General features: G+C 44.5%; 1 protein-coding gene across 5 annotated transcripts in view; it reads right to left on the bottom strand.

Moving 5' to 3' along the window:
* palld (palladin, cytoskeletal associated protein) overlaps nucleotides 1-7,500 on the bottom strand; it is a 66,265-nt gene that overhangs the window by 40,977 nt on the left and 17,788 nt on the right. The gene's annotated exons all lie outside the window — the stretch shown is intronic.

The following is a 7,500-nucleotide window of genomic DNA, read 5'->3' as shown; positions in this document are numbered from 1 at the left end:
CTCTCTCTCTGTCTCTGTGTGTGTCTCTCTCTCTCTGTCTCTGTGCGTGTCTCTCTCTCTCTGTCTCTGTGTTTCTCTCTCTCTGTCTCTGTGTTTCTCTCTCTCTCTGTCTCTGTGTGTGTCTCTCTCTCTGTCTCTGTGTGTTTCTCTCTCTCTCTGTCTCTGTGTGTGTCTCTCTCTCTGTCTCTGTGTTTCTCTCTCTCTCTGTCTCTGTGTGTGTCTCTCTCTCTGTCTCTGTGTGTGTCTCTCTCTCTGTCTCTGTGTTTCTCTCTCTCTCTGTCTCTGTGTGTGTCTCTCTCTCTGTCTCTGTGTGTGTCTCTCTCTCTGTCTCTGTGTGTGTCTCTCTCTCTGTCTCTGTGTGTCTCTCTCTCTTTCTCTGTGTGTCTCTCTGTCTCTGTCTCTGTGTGTTTCTCTCTCTCTCTGTCTCTGTGTGTGTCTCTCTCTCTGTGTTTCTCTCTCTCTCTGTCTCTGTGTGTGTCTCTCTCTCTGTCTCTGTGTGTGTCTCTCTCTCTGTCTCTGTGTGTGTCTCTCTCTTTCTCTGTGTGTCTCTCTCTCTGTCTCTGTGTGTTTCTCTCTCTCTCTGTCTCTGTGTGTGTCTCTCTCTCTGTCTCTGTGTGTTTCTCTCTCTCTCTGTCTCTGTGTGTGTCTCTCTCTCTCTGTCTCTGTGTGTGTCTCTCTCTCTGTGTTTCTCTCTCTCTCTGTCTCTGTGTGTGTCTCTCTCTCTGTCTCTGTGTGTGTCTCTCTCTCTGTCTCTGTGTGTGTCTCTCTCTCTGTCTCTGTGTGTTTCTCTCTCTCTCTGTCTCTGTGTGTTTCTCTCTCTCTGTCTCTGTCTGTCAATGATAATAAACAACAACCTAAAACCGTCTCCGTGTACCTTGCTCTTTGTCCCCGTGTTCCCACACACCGCGCAGAGTCTGTTAACATTTTATCAGTGCTCTTTCCTAGAGTGGAGCAGCACGGCACGTCCAGACCGGGTGCAGCTCCGGGCTCCGGCACGGCCGCGTGGGCCCTGTCAACTCGCAGTGCACGTCACGCCAAGCACGAGATCATGCTCTGGATGGGTGCGCCCGGAAAACACAATACATAGTGGAATCAGATATTTAAATGACCGCAAACACGTGATGTGACACTTGTCTGACAGAGAGCAATCATGCCATAGATACTCAGTAAAATAATTTCTTGCTGGATTGGATTCAAATCTTGGGTAATACTCTAAGTAATGTGTTTATAATTGGCGTCTCCGGGAAGAAGGACAGAAAACTGCATCTCGTGTAACACCTGTAGCTGCTGACATCATTATTTAAAAAATAGGTGAGGTATTTGTTGTTACAAGTGCTGTATGTATCATCCATCATGCATTCCGAGTGAGATTCAAGGAACATGCCTCCCCTGACAACAAATAAAATGTAAATAAAATAAAGTTCTAGAAAGGACATGAGAAAGCAACAACAGAGTCTCTGTGCAGTACGTCATACATCAGTTATGGAAAACAGCGTGGAAATGTTTACATTATGGTGTTGATTAGAGTTTCAAGCACGTAAGCCGTTAACCGTAAGACAATACATTTTAAAAGCAACCGAATCTCAGTTCTGAATCACTTAGAAGTTAGCAGAGACATATGGAAAATGTAAACACAAAAATACATCTATCGCACATGAGGTTTGTGCGTGCATGTGTGTGTGTAAGTGCATGTAAATGTGTACCGGTGTGTCTGCATGCAGGGAGCCATGATCTCTCCAAACACACCCCTCACTAAGCCCATAAATATGAGATGGAAATAGCCCCTACTGGTCTGGGTTAAAATAGCCCCTACTGGTCTGGGTTAAAATAGCCCCTACTGGTCTGGCAGCGCCTGGTCTGAGTCCGACAGATGGTTCATTCCTCTTCAACACAGATGCTTGTTAGCACAAAGCATTCCGAGGCGGTCTCGCTGATGTCAGTTTCCCTGCCTCACACACACGTCATTGTGATGACATACGGAAAAATCGGAACGCTTTGAGAGGAGAAAGGCAAACCCCGTTTTTACTGGTGTTGGTGACTCGTAGACTCTGTCCAAGGAGGCGGAGAGTGGTGATATTCCTCACACGCAGGCTGTCATACCGGTAAATATGTCTCACTCTGAATAAGAGCGTCTGACAAATGCCATAAACATAATATAAGATTTCATTGTCAGGTTTTGACACTCTTTATTATAACCTCAATATAGAAACTAGGTGCTTTGGATTGGGCTTGAATCATACACACACAAACATACACACACACACACAAACATACACACACACACACAAACCCCTCAACAGTGGTCAAATCTCAAACCAATGATGTGTTGCTGTGTCCTAATCGTTGCTTTAGTACTAGAGTACAGTGTTAGAGACAGCTGCCCCTCACACACACAGACACACCCCGGGCCTCACACACCCCTATCTGCACACACACGCACATCCTCCTGCATGCACGCACACACATGCACAAACAACGGAACTCTATTTCCAGAAAGATTACAGATTGTTTGCTCAATATGAAATGCTCGGCAGGCGTCTTATACAGCTCCTGGGTTAGAGATGAACGTTTAACTGTGACCTTGAGCTGAGAGGGACGTCGTCACAACAACAGAGCACACAAAAGCTCTTTGTCTGGAAATGAAGAAAAAGAATGAAAGAAACAAAGAAACAAAGAAACAACAGATGAGCATCTCACACACACACACACACACACACACACATAAACATATATACACACACACACACACACACACATACACACACACACACACTCACACACACACACACACACACACACACACACATATATATATATATATATATATATATATATATATACACACACACACACACACACACACACACACACACACACACACACATACACACACACACACACACACACACAAACACTCACACTCACACTCACACATTATAATTTTTTCTCTCTCATTATATTTTATACACTCTCACCCCAAAAAACATTGTCTCAACATCATTTCATTTTTCCCAGAATTCCAAATATCATAAAATATCATCTCTGTATCATCAGGCGCTTTCGCCATCGGTGTGACAACTGCCCAATGAATCTCCATAGAAACCAGGCCACACAAACAATAACAAGCCACTTCAGATGAGGCCAGTCGGCTGCCCCCCCCTCCCCCCGCCCCCCGGCACCCCCCTTCACGCCCCCCAGAGAATAAAATCCTCAACGACATAAACAGACTCAAACCTAAACAATCAGGAGGAGGCTAAGCACAAGCAGAGAGCTGAGCATGAACACCACCACGGCGGAACCACAGAGACGAGGCTCTCTGGCGAGCCTGTGCCTGCTGCCCAGCAACCAGCACCGGGCGTGATGTCTCTCTGTTTTACACAGTACAAAAGTCAAAATGTCACGAGGCCTGTGAACACCTGCGGGCACGTGGCTGTGTGTTAGTGCTTGTGTGGGTGCCCTCTAGCACAGTTATTCTGTTCACGGCCGGTTTACTGCATTTCTGTGTGTGTGTGCTCTTCCTCCAGCTTGGCTTATACATTACATATTAGTATGTCCTCTGTGTGGCTGTGCTGAAGCACATGTTTCATTTGTCCAAACGCATCAAAATGTTCAAAAAATAAAAGCTCTGGAAAACAATAGGAAAGCATATAGTGACAGAGAGACAAACATGCACAAGCATCTGCCACACATGCACACACACGCTTTTTCTCAGTGGGGCTGTTAGCCAGAATATGGGCCATATGAAATCCTCTTGCCACACACAGAGATCTGCATGTTACCACACTCTTCATTTTAACAACGTTCCCTCTACTCACACAAACACACATTTGAACGTAGCAGCATCTCCAGCTGTGGAAACTAACCACCCCACCCCTGAGACTTACACCCTGACCTGGAGTATCCACACACCACCCCACCCCTGAGATTTACCCCGAGACCTGGAGTATCCACACACCACCCCACCCCTGAGATTTACCCCCAGACCTGGAGTATCAACTCACCCCCCCTCCCCTGAGATTTACCCCCAGACCTGAAGTATCTCCCCCCCCCCCCCCGAGATTTACCCCCAGACCCAGAGTATCCACCCTCCCACCCCTGAGATTTACCTCCAGACCTATACTTGGCTTTCCCGAGCATTTCCATCTGCTCTCTAGTATCTGTTAAACATAATTTATTGCTTTGTGCTTCTCACTTCCTGTTCATCACTTCCAAAAGCTCTTGAGCATTTGCGATATGGCCGTCTGTCTGCTGAGTCCGTAAGCCCGTTCGCTGTGTTTGGACCACCCTCCGCACACCCCAGTGCTTCAGCACTAATCATGCACACCATCAAAACCTCAGCCCAGAAACGTCAGCTCACTAACCCCATGTCTCCACTGTAAACTATACACTAGCACCGCAAGGTATATACGATGTATAATTATCCTAATAGTTCGGTAATTCTGGAAGTTAGCATACAAGAAATGAACACACTTTTAAGTTTTTACAAAGCAGAAATCACATTGTGAAGGTCGAAGGATAATATGACCAGCTACAAATCCTGAGAACCAGTGATTACATGGGTTTTAAAAGGAATTGTTAACGCTGTATAGCTTTCACTCTTCTTAGGTTTATTGTCACTTACAAAAGATTTCTGGGTAGCGGTTATGGTTAGCTAGCTAACTAGCCGGTACATACACTTCCCATACATGTCTTGGTAACTACTCTAATTATATCCAAGAAATATGAAGTCAAGTACACCTTTGTCATCCAGATCATTCTCAGGTAGTAAAAGGAAATAACAGGTACACCCTCAGTTCTTACAGAAACAGTTTTAATATTCACAGAAAGTGCAGGGACATTGAGGTCTACCATATTTATAATATTCCTTCCGCGGCCTTCGGCAGCTACAGAGACACTACATGCGTCATAATGTGTCCACCATGTCTGCTGGTAGATCCTGTTTTTCTGCTACGGATTGTGGGACAATAGCTTCTACCAAAACCACACTACAAAACTGACCAATGACGAGTACACTATAGGACAAAAGGTATGTGGATACGCCCCCTAATTACTGTGTTCAGGTGTCCGCACGCATTGGCCATAATGGTACACACTCCCCAGCCACTCCATCAGGAACACCTGTATAGCTGCTTGTACATTCATCCAATCAATCAGTCGTTACAAACGCATAATTTAATCAATTATCTCAATTATGCAGACATCCGTCAAGAGGTTCACTTAATGTTTACACTAAACGTCATAATGGGAAGAGTGTGATCTGAGTGACTTGTACTGTGGCCTGTTGGTTGGTTGAATTATTTCAGAAACTGCTGAACTCCCAAGGTTTTTGTACCCAGCAGTCTCTGGTGTTCATACTGAACGGTGTGAATAACAAAACACAGCCAGCATGTGACAGCCAGTGGACTACGGTGATGTCAGCCTGCAGAAAGTCAGATCACCACTCTTTGTAACCAACCACTCGTAGGTGAGCAGAAAAGCACATCAGGACTTCTGAGAACTTCTGAGAGAAACCACCTGAGTCCTACGCAGTAATAGTGTGGAGGTCTTAATGAAGTGGCCAGTCAGGGTAAGTATGCAGAAATATTACAATTTCCCACTTTTGTGCACAGTATGTACTATACAGTTAAAATGTTAAAATTATGGTTTAGTCTATTGTGACAGGGCCAATCTGATGCTATCATATGTGTAATGCCAGAATATAATTCAGGTATCCGAATTACAATTACAAAGACTATTGTAATGTTATAGATGGTAACAAGCAGGGTCTGCAGTAGCTCCGTGGTTAAGGTACTTGACTTTTAATCAGAAGGTTGCTGGTTCAAGTTGCCACTGTTGAGCCCCTGAGCAAGGCCCTTAACCCTCAATTGCTCAAGTTGTACTCAGTCATAATTGTAAGTCATGTTGGATAAAAAGCCTCAGGTAAATGTTTTAGGATTGATTACATTTAATATTCATAACATTTTTGAAAGATTAATTAATTATAGGGAAGGAGTGGTTACTTTGTTAGCACAGAGGATCTGCAGTGAGATGTGACACGTGACCCATATGTCCTTGTCACAGTACAGACCGTCCCTCCCAAACGTTTCCGTGCGTGGCCACGCCCTCCTTGTGACACACACCTGCTCCTTATTGTGTTATCATATGTATAAAGGTCTGTCGTTTACGTGTTTGTGTTGTTGGTTTGCGTGTCTGAACGTTATATGAAACGTATGTTTCTGTTCCACGCTGCTCATCTCCACATCCTGCCTAAAGCCCCCACATTACAGTCATGTGATCTAAATATCAATCAACTTGACAACTTTTCTTTTATTAGTAAACATTAGCTTAATAGTGGGGCTCAGATATTTTGAATAATAAAAGGTTTTTAACATATTAAAATTGTATATTTTTTATGTGCTACTATTGGAAGCTACTACAGTATGGTGGGAAACTACAACATAGGTGTAAAAATTCTATTACAAATACTTTTTAAATATTTCCAAATATGTCATCCCTTCCAGGAAAGAAATATTTAAAGTTTTAATTCTAACTTTAACTTAAAATCCCCAAAATGATCATTTCTACATCACTTCTAAATCATTGGGCTCTGCCCTTATGACTTTGGAACAGTCTGAGTTCCTGGGAAGTCACTGCAGTGCGTGAACCAGTCGGGCCGACCCCAAGCACGACCCTCTGTCCTCGCCGGCCGCCCTCTGAGCCCCAAACAGGTGTGCTGTGACAGAACTTGCTGCCGATGTGATATGAAACAGGCACATCCAGGATGGCCAGCAACCCAGCAAAAGGGCAAAGCAGCAGAGGAGGAGGAAGTCTCGCGAGGAAGAATGGAGGAAGTAAAGAGTCATCATATGGATGGATGCAGATGCTGATGGAAAGAGAGCTGAACAGATGCTGAAATCTGCTTTGCATGTGTCTATGTGACAGTTTAATAGTTCGATAGTAACACTGTCACGTGTCTATATAGGGCAACACAACTCCAGACTGCTGGAGAGGAACTTCACGTCCGTTTGAAACGCACGCGCACACATGAGGGGTGTGGTCACACACACACACATGCACAATGCTCACGCCCAACTTTTTATTCACCTTGTCGCAGTTAAGGGTGCAAGCCAATTACGGTACAGTATCTGAATTTCAGCGTGCGCAGACACTCTGTGGGTCTGTAGCTCTGCAGTATCTGAGCCGTGGGGGAGCCCAGTAACTAAAGGACTTCATCTTCAAAGCCTGTCTGTTGGCACAGAAACAAGAATTCAGCACCGACAAATGTAACTAGATGACACATTGGTAACTTCATTAGGCCAAGCTGAAACTCTAGCCAAGCCTCACCAATGTGTGTGTACATGTGAGTGTGTGTGTCTGTGTGTTGGGATTTGACATTACATATTTTATCCATACATGGTAATGTTTATGTCATTTACCTTAAGCACAGATACCAGATATCCCCCATGAAGATACCACTGATATTGAGACAAAAATGTGTGTTTATGTGAGTGTGCATACGTG

Source organism: Electrophorus electricus, chromosome 3 (genome assembly GCF_013358815.1).
Source record: "Electrophorus electricus isolate fEleEle1 chromosome 3, fEleEle1.pri, whole genome shotgun sequence".
Taxonomy (NCBI): domain Eukaryota; kingdom Metazoa; phylum Chordata; class Actinopteri; order Gymnotiformes; family Gymnotidae; genus Electrophorus; species Electrophorus electricus.
This window is presented reverse-complemented; position numbering and strand designations above follow the sequence as displayed.